Raw genomic sequence first — 12,030 nt, 5'->3', positions numbered from 1 at the left:
AGGACAAATACTCGGTGTATATATGCTCAATCAACAATCATTTATTTGCATACAATTCAACAATAAGAGCATTAGAACGTCCGGACGGGAGAGATGCTACCAGAGGGTCAGGCACATGTCTCAAAATGGTGACGGGTTGCTCAGCTTTTTATAGTCTCTAGTGGCCCCCAGCTAGTCGTAAAAGCCAAAACATCACATTTTTTCTCTGTTACAGCGCCTAAGTTATGACCTCGGCAGTTGTTTCTCTGCTTTCTGTAAGGTGGGGGTGTGGAATGTGGTCTATCTATCTCCCCTGTCTTTAGACACAGAGTCTCCTGCTTACAACCTTCTCTTCATGATTCAACAATTAAGCATGTCAAGAAAACAGTGTAACACATTCCCAGCAGATCAAGGATACAGAGTGATGCACATTTATCTAATGAACTAATATGTGAATATGTTCTGTTAACTCAAAAGTATAATGAGAACTAAACTACATACAGATCACACACTCTATTTTAAAGGGTATAATATGATCTACAGCAGTATTCTAATTCAACTACTTTGATTACATATATAAGGTAACATATAATAACAGAATAATATCACAATACCCTCTTTTGATCTCTCATTAAAGAGATCACTAATAACAAGCACTTCAGCGTTGCAAGGTCCAGGTTTTCTTGATCCTGAGGCCCTCTGTCCCCCTTTAACGGGTGGACCATATGTGGGATGACCTCTGTGTTCATGCAGTTCAGATGCAAGCAAAGTTAGATTTACAACCATAACAGCAGTTACAGATGACACTCCCATCACTCCCCATTTTCCCACAGCTTTATTTTGGTGCTCCAGTTTTCCACTCCCATTTTAATGCCCCCTTATACCTTTCAAATGTACTTAGACTAGAACCTCTGTCTAAGGAGCTTTTAACCTTTATTTTTATTGCTGCAGCTACCAGTGTCTTCCAGTTGGGTGATTCTCAGCTTCTTTCTTCGTCCTCCGGGGTTAGACCACCCTTTAGTCATTGCACAGTTCTGGGGATTATTGCGATTTCAAACAAGGATCTGTGTGTTTTGGGGTCACCGCCGTGTCCCCCTTTTTGCCAAGAGCCTCTCGAACCTCGTTGGTCTGGTGTTCCTGGTTTTCGCCAACCCCTTCATGGTTATTGCTGTGTTTGTGGGATCCATCTTCTCCAGGAGCCCAAACGTCATGACACTTGACCCCAGTTGCTGTCTCGGCTGTCACTGTGTCTGACTCTGCTACGGAGGATCCTCGCATCTCTGTGACCTCGTCTGGTGTCTGTTCCTTTCTCTGTAAGAGACAGAAAACCAAAGCACCTCTCTTCCTAACCCTAATAATCTAATGTTCTTATCTACTGACCTTCTAGTGATTCAGAATTGGTCTAAAACATTCAGAATGTCCCAGGGACTTATTCTAATCATATCTTATGTGTGTGTAAGCATGTTTGCATTTCGCCCTCCGCACTCAAGGCATTTCTTACACTTTATCAGTCCGGACAGTCACGCCAAACGAAGCTTCTGACCTTCAAAAGGCCGAGTGCCAACTCGTTATAAGCACATTTGCAAGGTGTGTCTGAAAATTATTGAAACCCCTCTTTTTAACAAAAGACAAAAAATTAACAAATCTTCTAAACGCTATTCAGTTCATTTCAATGAGTAATGATTAAACATGAAAGTGATAGTTTATGCTTTTTCACTGATTCTCTAAAAGGTCCGTCTTCTCGGACCGCTATTAGCTTAAGCTTTACCATTCCTAAATTATTAAAGACACAAATGAAGTTATAAAATGTTCAAATAATCCTGGTTTGATGTTAAAGCTCAACCTTCCCCCCCTTTTTTGACACATTCCAATGTGTCAAATCAACGGAGCTAGAACATTCAAAAAAGTTAGGCAGCTACAAAGTTTCCCAGACTCTTAAGGTGATCCGCGTGTAACGTTCTGACTCAGGTATTTAATATTTTAATAAATCTCGTTTAATTAACTGCCACTATTTAAACTAAACTTAAAGACATAATTTAAGAAAAGATCACAAAGAATAACATGATATCAGTGTTTTGTAAGCGCGTGCGGCCTTCTATGCTCGAAGCCTTTTCCCTCAATAGATCAGTCAGACATTCGCGCTGACTGTAGCTTTTAACCCTTATTAACTTGAGCACAACTCTACAATGAGCAACAAGTTGCAATATGTATAAAAACGATCATGGTTACACCTGCAATGAAAACCATCACTGGCGTCTGACAGGGTGGTGCTGCATACTCTTCCTTTAATGTCACTATTTTCACCCTGTTAATTAGAGTGTTTAAACCTGAAGTCGACTACGTCCACAACAAGTCAATACAGCTGTAAATGTGGCCAATTATCAATCTATTACCAATCAATAACAACAGATAACTTCTATTTTATGCATACTTTTAATCAACCACTCACCCAGAGGATCTCCAATCCCAGCAAGTTCCTTCTCCTCCTTTAATGAGTCTGTCCTCCTTCCATGCCCTGGTAACCGGTCCATCCAGAGCCATATGATCTCAAATATACATACGACAAGCCAAACCACACCTTGGTCACACCAACCCCTTTCCACCCCCAAGATGTCCAATGCCATCCTAGTATGGACTGTCAAATGTGGCTTTAACGCTGACTGTTCTGACAATCCATTTTATAACGTTTCCTGGTCAGATTTGCCAATCTCTGCACCAGGGTTGTAATAGTTTTGCAATTTTCATCAGTTTTTATTTTTATTTAGCTTCGACTTCAGATTTTCAATTTTATATCAGTTTTAATTAGTTTTTACCAATTCTTTGCTAGTTTAGTGTAGTTTTTATTTTCTGAAAATCCTTAGTTTCAATTTAGTTTTATTTGTGTTTCGCAAAAATTAAGTGTAACAAAATCCCAGTCCCACCATATCAGTCATGCTCTTCTGGTTATCCTTGGGTGTTGAGACTAATAACTATTAACTCTTGCCGCACCGTGTGTTCCTAATTTTGGTTCAAGTGAATTGATAACCTTTTGAAGGCGATTGTTTCACACCTTTATTTAGATGTCCCAGTCCTGTTGTCTCGGGATACATCACGCTGCCTTATCTGGGGTTAGCTGTTTTCTGGGGATGCGGGTTGAGTGGGTGAGCTCTTCAAGGAGGGGGCGTGTGCTCCCCCTGATGAGGTCTTCTAGGTAAGCTAGGTTAACCTTCTTGTGTGGGCTTTTCAAGTGCACTTTAAGGTTAGTGGGACTTTTAGTTTTATAAATGTCCCTCATGACCCCCTGATGACCCAGTATTTCATTTTTGCACACTGTAGTACACATTTTAGTTTTTGCTTGTAGCTCGCATACTCTACTTGCCACTCCTCTAAGTCCTGATGTTTCTTAGAGAGGGCAACAGTACCTTTAAAATTATATCACACGTGTGGGGGTGTGGCCTTGCCAATTGTTTTGCCCACCTTTTCAAAATGGCTGGCGTGCCCACAAGCATATTTCATGGAAAAAGAAAGGTAAGCTTGATATTTACATTTAAAATGTTTTGTTAAACTCAGATTTTTATTTTATTCTTTTTTTTTGCAAGTACCCCTCCTCGGTGGCGAGAAACTGTTGGTGTGGTCAAGTGGGTGCTCTAGAAACAAACGCTCAGGACAGAACAGTTATCAGTCATGTACTTCCTACAAATTTTGCATATGTTTTATTCCATATTGATCCTCTGAGTGTAATGGTACATTTTAATTTGAATTTATCCAAACTAAACACAATATTTTCTTTATTTACTTTGCTCTTGTTCTTTTTCAGTACCACATCCTATCAAATGTCCCTGTCGATTATATTCTACATTTAATAACTTACTATTTCAAGTGAGAACCTAAATCATGTGGACCAATGTTTATTATTGCATATCTCTATTCTGAATGTGGCCAGTCATTCATAGGTATTGTTCAATTTTGGCGATTTTCCTCTATAAAATTTAATTGACTTTTTACAGTGGCCTGCTATGGTTAATAATAACATATTCCAGTCATGAGTGGTATCAAAAGTCTTCTCCACTGTAGCATTTGGCATTCCCAATAATATAACATGATACCTTAATCAAAACACAGCTAATATAGCACAGTTTTCTTAATGCAAACATCAGTAACTCAAAATCAGCAACCACAGTGTTAAGTCTGCAGTTCATACTTATGTGAAGCTAGAGTCTCCTCCTCCAGTCTCTCTTATCCTCCTGCTCCTGAAAAAACAAAACAAAACAAAGCGAAGCATCCACCCTTCTCTTGTCGGCTGGGTGAATTGTTTATGAATTGTTTATTGGCATTTACTAATCCTAAAGTGGGTGCAGTCATTGTCTCCGTATCAAGTCAGTCAAAACTTTTAGTCGTCAGTCCATCACAGTCCATTCGCATGCATACCTCCATACACATTCATACCAGATGTTGCTGATAATGGAGTCTCCCGCGCAACCTATTCGAGCCTCCATCACCAGCAAGATGACGTCATCATTTTAAAGGAAAACAATTCCTTGTTGTTTTTTGGGCCGGATTGACTCGGTGCAATCCTTTTAGACTCAGAACTTCTCAGTGTTCCCTATAAGTGAATTTCTCCCAAGCCAATTACAATCATGGAGAAGCACACTTTGCAACTGTTTTTGTAAGAATATTTCATAGCGCTTTAAATTTCAATCTTTCAGGCCTGGTTTAAAGAGCTGATTGTTAAATCATGAACTCACAAAATATCAACATATCACCACCGGTGGATCACACCTCTCAGATGTTTTTTCTCCAGTGCACTGTAACAAAAACGAAAACAGACATAACCAACAAAATACTACTAAAATAACACAAATTAGGGCCCGTTGCAGACATGTCCAAGCATAAAACTATCCCTCTCTCGCTTACGAGAAAGAACACAAGACAAAGCTCACTGATAAAATCAAGCTAGCGCTAAACAAAACCAAACAATCAACCAGAAATTCACAGGAACATTTTGCTTCCTGCCGGGACAATATTGTGTGGGAATGAGAACCTCAGGTGCCGTAACACCTTTTGTTCCTCCTTGAATTAAAACTCAATCACAGAAAATGCCGTACTCCGACCTAAAACTTACACTATTAATTCATCATTTTCACTCTGTGCCACTGTTCCTCATCAGGGCTGTGTGAAGCACAGCAAAGAATTCAGTCAAGGCCTTGAGCCATAAACAGACATCACGCACAGACATTGTTTTCATAACCAAACTTTTTTAGACCTTATTCCTAAAATCTACATAAATGCCCTCTGTGGGACATATAACACATTCTAAGTTTTTAATGGTAATCAATGGCTCCTCATAAAAATTATGCATTGGGATGTTTGTGTGCAGCATTTTGCATATCAGCATAAGCAAAGCATTCTTCATTGCATCAGCGTGTATGTGTGTGTGCGTGTGGATCACTCTTTATTGCACAAGCGTGTGCATGTGTATGTGTGTGCATCACTTCTCAGTGAATCAACATTCCCGTGTGTGTGTGTGCGTGTGTGTGTGTGTGTGTGTGTTTCCCTTCATTCTGAGTCAGTGCATGTAGATGTGTGTGTTTGTGTGGGTGTTTGTGTTCATCACTTTCCTGTTCTGGTGTTCTGGGTAAACCACGGCCTGAAGCATGGCCTGGGGTCCTGCCCCCCTCCTTTTCAGTTTGTTTGCGACCATTGCTGCTGCTGCTGCTCAAAATTCAGTCCGTCCTGGTTCTGACCCCAATTGGGGCAGTCCTTTCTCCAGTGTCGATGTTCACCGCAGGTGAAACCTGCATCTTCTTCTGTGTTTTTGTCCATTCTGAGGTGCCTTCTGACCTCAGTTACTCCTCCTGTCTCGGTCACGCCCTTTTTCGCCACCCGATCATCCGTGTTGGTCCATCACTGTCCTGCACAGTGTGAATGCAAAGTTATCAAGGTCAGCATTCTTTCGCTCGGCCTTACTTTTCATTCGGGCTTGGCGGGCGTCTCGTCACAGCTCTGTCAGCTGACGCAGTCTGGGAATTTTCCCCCGTGTAGTGAAACGGGCCTTAGGTTTAGTGCTCTCCGTCTCGGCTGCATGAGATCACATTCCTGCAGGTCTGTTGACATTCTCAGGTCGTTGTTGTGGGTCCAGCTGTTGCAGCATTTGGTCAGTGTCACGTATGGGGGAGAGCAGGAGTCCAGTCAGCCTCGGCTTTCAGGGCCGGCAAAGCAGCCTGTAATTAAATATGTATAGAAAAAACAAAAACAAAACAAAAACAAACAAAAAACAAAAAAACAAAAACAAACGAACAGGAAAATGATGTTGTGTTGGCTGTGTTATTCAGAGGGGAGGCAATGGGGCCAGGCCCTGTGTCAGCCTTCTCTCCCCCTTTTTTTTTGTTTTTTGTCTCCCGATATAATCAACTCCTAACCCACCAAGTTGACAGGACAACACAAGTACATGTTAAAATTCTTAAGATCATGTTTAAAAGCCCAAAAAGGAACTTTCTTTCATTCAGTAATCACTTTTATTAATCAATCAACAGAAAACATGTCACAATTTGAATCTTTTAACCACTAAATTTGTTGTGTCTTGCCTGGTTGGTTAGACCAGTGTTCCTTTTTTTTTTTTTTTTGTTAAATTGTTGTCCTGCAACCCAGAGGGTTTCTTTGTCAGTAATGTATAGACTTCATCATTTAAGTATGTTAATTTTTCTTTAACCTTGCTGGAAAATCTTCACGTGTTCATGAGTGTAAGCTGTTTCTTCATTGCGTGTATGTGCATTTGTATAAAAGCAGGTTAATTTTATCTTTTCTCAAACTAGGCGTTACCTTAAAAGGAGCCTTTCTCTCAGATTTCTCTGCTTGTGTGTGTTTTTGTTTCACCTTTTTGTTGTGATGCTCCGGACGCCTTCCCAACCTCCACAAGTCCGTTGGCCCCAATTTTATGTGTTAAAACTTCTCTTAATTCCTCCTCTAATTCTCTCCTCGCTGCTGTCTTTTTCACAGCTGCTGATTCGTGCTGGGTGTGGTTCCCATTACCTATAATTTTGCTTCGGCCGCTGTGCTTGTGGGGGCAGTTGGTCCAGGTCCGCAGCTTCCTGTATTAACACACTAAGAGATTTATTTTAATTTCATTTTCATCACTGTTAAACAGATAAGCAGGCAACACGCCTACCTTGACAGCGTAAACTGTACGCCAGTCTCCCAACACATTCCTCTCTCTACTCCTCCATAATTCTCCACTGCACACCTCTTACTATCTCTCCTTTTTATTTTTATTACACCACAGAGTAATACACCCAATTATGCCCGTCTATCTCTATGTGGCTCCAAATTCCCTCTTTATTTTAATTTCACACTCGTCAGGGGACAGGCACACAACAATTTCAACCACTGAAACGAGGAATTCAACCTTTTTATATTTCTTTACTAAATCTAGACTCAACGTTTGTTCGCAAAATGTGTCTTGTTCTAGTCCGGAAATAAATGTGAACCCGTGATTACACGGTCGTTCCAGTGTTATTTCCGTGGCTATGCGGGGGCCCTCACCTCCCCAAGTCACCACCTCAGCACCCGGACGCCGCCGGTCCTGGCCAAGCGTCCCTGGACAGGAGGGTCGCTACTCCATAGGCAAAGTTCCACAGGTACACTAGGCATCAACCTTTGATCCTAAAATGTGTATTTGCTCTAATGTCCTCCTAATCAAACACATTAACCGTCACTGTCACTGTGTTCACGCTTCACACTCCACACAAAACACACTCAGAGCGCGTCTCAGTCACACTCTCCCTCAGTGCGCGCTTCACCCACAAGACAGCACCCAGAGCGCGCCTCGCAGCTTCACACACACTCTCTCACCCAGAGCGCGCTTTGACACTCACACACAACACTTTTCCTCAGCGGGAATTTTACACAGAAACCTCTGAGCTCAACTATTAGATCTTCTTAAAGCACACTGCACCATAGACCAAAATACCCTTTTCTCTGCGATTATGACCGCCACCACGGGGCAAAGTCGCATCATAAAAGTGATGCTTGCATCCCCGAAGTTATACCTGACATCATAAACCAGGTGTTGCTCTGTACTTAAATTTTTACTTTGTATTATGGCCGCAGCCCTTTATACTCGACTGACGCCACAAACCACCGTCAAAACCTCTCTCAAATGTACTAAAATTAGCACCAACCACTACTGCACTTCACGGCCGCACCACCGGAACACGCCGTATCATAAACCAAACCTACGGACGTGTTTCGCTCTCGCGTTGCCAGCGTCCAACTGCACCGTGAAGCCAGCATCTGCTTGTCCTTAAATCAACTTCTATTTCATAGCCGGCAAAAGCCAGGACGTCACTGACACCATAAACAAAATAAACAAACCTCGACTTCAATGTACTGAACTTATGGCCGCGTCTTCAGAATAAATTCTAACGTATTATTGCTACAGAAGCCAGTATTAGACAAAATTAAATGTGGAAGGTAAAGTGGCTGCACTCTAGTCCAACGTAGTATGTTATTAGTATCTCGGTAGAGGCAGATTACTGCAATCTAGACCAACGTAGTGTGTTATTAGTATCTCGGTAGAAGCAGATTACTGCAATCTAGACCAACGTAGTATGTTATTAGTATCTCGGTAGAAGCAGTTTATTTAACACCCTGGAATTCAGCCTCAACTTATGTTGTTAGTATCTTGCGCCAAAAACCAGACACCGACAAATTTACTGTGAAAATACATGTGACTCAGCGAACAGATTAATTTGGAAAGCCCAATATGCACATTTGGTATTTATAATACAACAGGCTGTGCTTACCTTTTTATTTTTGGACCGGTCCTCTGTTCACCTCGCCTCACGATCTCACCAAAGGTCAAATCTGCACCTCCTCAGCACACCAAAGATCCGGGTCACACGGCACCAAGTTGTTGAAAACACGCAGTTCTTTGAATCTTTGGGCTGAAGGAAGGACAAATACTCGGTGTATATATGCTCAATCAACAATCATTTATTTGCATACAATTCAACAATAAGAGCATTAGAACGTCCGGACGGGAGAGATGCTACCAGAGGGTCAGGCACATGTCTCAAAATGGTGACGGGTTGCTCAGCTTTTTATAGTCTCTAGTGGCCCCCAGCTAGTCGTAAAAGCCAAAACATCACATTTTTTCTCTGTTACAGCGCCTAAGTTATGACCTCGGCAGTTGTTTCTCTGCTTTCTGTAAGGTGGGGGTGTGGAATGTGGTCTATCTATCTCCCCTGTCTTTAGACACAGAGTCTCCTGCTTACAACCTTCTCTTCATGATTCAACAATTAAGCATGTCAAGAAAACAGTGTAACACATTCCCAGCAGATCAAGGATACAGAGTGATGCACATTTATCTAATGAACTAATATGTGAATATGTTCTGTTAACTCAAAAGTATAATGAGAACTAAACTACATACAGATCACACACTCTATTTTAAAGGGTATAATATGATCTACAGCAGTATTCTAATTCAACTACTTTGATTACATATATAAGGTAACATATAATAACAGAATAATATCACAACACACACACACACACACACACACACACACACACACACACACACACACACACACACAAAATATAATTCATGTGCTTTACACCACTTTATTTCAATTCTGATTCTTCCCTGCTGAAATACACATTTCCAAAATCAATAACTGAAAAGAACTGAAAACATATTTTCATTGAGCAAGCACTTGTTTTTACTAAACCATGTAATACATTATTTTCTCAGATGGTTGTACAAACAATAACGATATTATGTCATGTCCATATCATGGCAGACAACACATGCTCAAGTGTTGGGTTTCCTTAGTTATATTTTGTAGGGTCTCAAACCTACAATGTGAAGTGCCTTGGCATTCATTTTGTTGGCACCATACAAACAAACTGAATTGTAATGGATATAATATCAAGCCCCACACGTCTGCCTTTATATACACTTTGTCCAAAATACTGGCTCACACCACCAAATCAATGCACAAAGCAGGGTCCACGACATGGATGAGCGTGTGTGGCGTGAAGGAACTTGACTGACCTGCACTGAACCCTGATCTTGCTTTGTGGACTGAGTTCATTGATTTGTAGGGTGAGCCAATACATGTGACAATTAAAGTGTAAGTAGTTGAAATAATTTTTAACAAACAGGTAAAAGCAGGAAAAAAAATCAACACTTGCACTCAAAAAACCTATTGGACAGAAACAGCGTCTTGCAAGATGGCGAGAGAGCTTGTCTTCATTGTTGCTCGTCTTGTGTAAATATCCAGAAAGCATGGGCCATGGATCATCTGTGGAGACATGGGTAACACACATTGGTCACTTAAATTATACAAGAAATTTACTAAAAATGGCAAAAACAGTTACCTAATTTGAAGTTCTCCACTCAAATTCAGTAAGCCACTGGAGGAAAGTTGTGACATGAGGGTTAATGTGAACAACCTTTCGCTTCACAGTGGTCCCAGTCCTTCTTGTCCCAACCTTGGAGGTACATTTTGTTCCCTCTTCTGGGTTTATCCTTACAAAAAACCTTGCACACGCTGACTCCTGGTATTCCAGGTTCAATACATAGAATGAACCAAAGAAGACTGACATTGCATCAGCAAAGATGTTCTCTTTGTCCAGCTCAACAATTACACGCCCCTCTGCACTCACCATCCAGCAGGTGGCGGTCATTGAACTTTGTCCTTAAATGTATAGGGGCAACATGTTGTCATTATGCAACATAAAATAATTTCAATACTTCACTTCTTCACACTGTCTAGATAGTCATAAAGCAAATAGCTACGTACAGTTAATTATTAATGGCCTTATGTACATAAGTCCATTTTAACATATTATAATTGTACATAATTGGGAATTATTCTGCCCATTAAACACACCTAACAAAGAGTCAGCCCAGTTAAAGTACCGGAGGTGAATCAACTGTATGGTTATTTTGGAGTTTATAGTTTGTGCTGCTGTTAAACTTTACAGTATTGACTTCAGTATTCCTGCTGTTGGTGTAGCTAGACTACTATGTTGATCAGTAATATGTAATGTGAAATTTGATATTGTTACTTTGCTGGATTCACTGAGACACATGTCCAACAACCTTGGTTTATAAAGGAAATTACAGAAATTTGAGCTAACAAAACAGAGACTGGATACCTGTGTCCACGAAAAGCTCCTGTGCCAAACAGAAATTTTAATATGGTCTAATCAGCTCTATTTCATAAATGACTTCTTACCAAGCATAATCAGCCTTGGGGTGCTTGGCAGGCTTTTAACATGCAAGCTGAACAATATAAATTTGTGTGCACTGAAGCCACAAAATTTAGAAATACACAGTTGCAAAAAGTTCAGTGACCAATTACCTTTGCTAAAGGACATATGCAATGCAAAAAGTAAGAGTATTGTCAATAGGGACCAATTCCCAGTTTTTACATGATCAAAATTATTCACAAAAGGCTTCAATAAACAGAAAATGTGTGCCAACAAGAGAACAGTGCACAAAAATGAAAAGATATTTGAGCTCGACGCTTTAATGGGTTTAACATGACTTAGTCAGCACTCCGCACCGTACAGGTAGTACAAGCACACCTGAAAACACTGACCAGCTAACAGCTTTAAGCATTTGGGCGCAACCTCGGTAGTTCACCGATTCACCTGTTGCAAACGTCCAAGTTTCTATCAAGTCTCATAAATCCATCGGCAACTATTACCTAACCAGTCTTTTGAGTCTCCACATTCATAGATATTGACATTTTGTCTTTGAATGAAAATATCCTGGTAGGGTAGCTTAAAAGTCAAAACAAACAGTACTAAGAACGCATTTCGGACTTCTCTCGAATAAGTGAAAAAAACACTTACCTTCAGACTGATTAGCTGGTTCCGATCCAACTTGAATGTGTCCCATGTCAGTCCGTTTTAGGGAAAAAGTGTTAAGTGGTTTCATTTAATTTTGGGATACTCCCGCATGGACGAGCTGCAATTTGGAGTCTAGCAGAGTTATCACGAATAGCATATGATCTTCAGATATAATCCAATCAACCTTGCATTTAATCCCATTGAACA

General features: G+C 40.7%; 1 long non-coding RNA gene across 1 annotated transcript; it reads right to left on the bottom strand.

Annotated features, from left to right (window-relative positions):
• Window positions 1–9,562: 9,562 nt before the first annotated feature.
• LOC145422079 (uncharacterized) lies at window positions 9,563–10,630 on the bottom strand. Its single transcript, XR_013903470.1, has 2 exons — window positions 10,342–10,630; window positions 9,563–10,265 (listed from the first exon to the last, which is right to left on the bottom strand). It is a non-coding gene; the product is annotated as an uncharacterized LOC145422079 (long non-coding RNA).
• Between the last annotated feature and the right edge of the window lie 1,400 nt (window positions 10,631–12,030).

The sequence above is a fragment of the Astatotilapia calliptera genome, chromosome 18, assembly GCF_964374335.1.
Source record: "Astatotilapia calliptera chromosome 18, fAstCal68.1, whole genome shotgun sequence".
Taxonomy (NCBI): domain Eukaryota; kingdom Metazoa; phylum Chordata; class Actinopteri; order Cichliformes; family Cichlidae; genus Astatotilapia; species Astatotilapia calliptera.
Note: the sequence above shows the minus strand (reverse complement) of the source record. Positions and strands in the feature narration are given on the sequence as shown.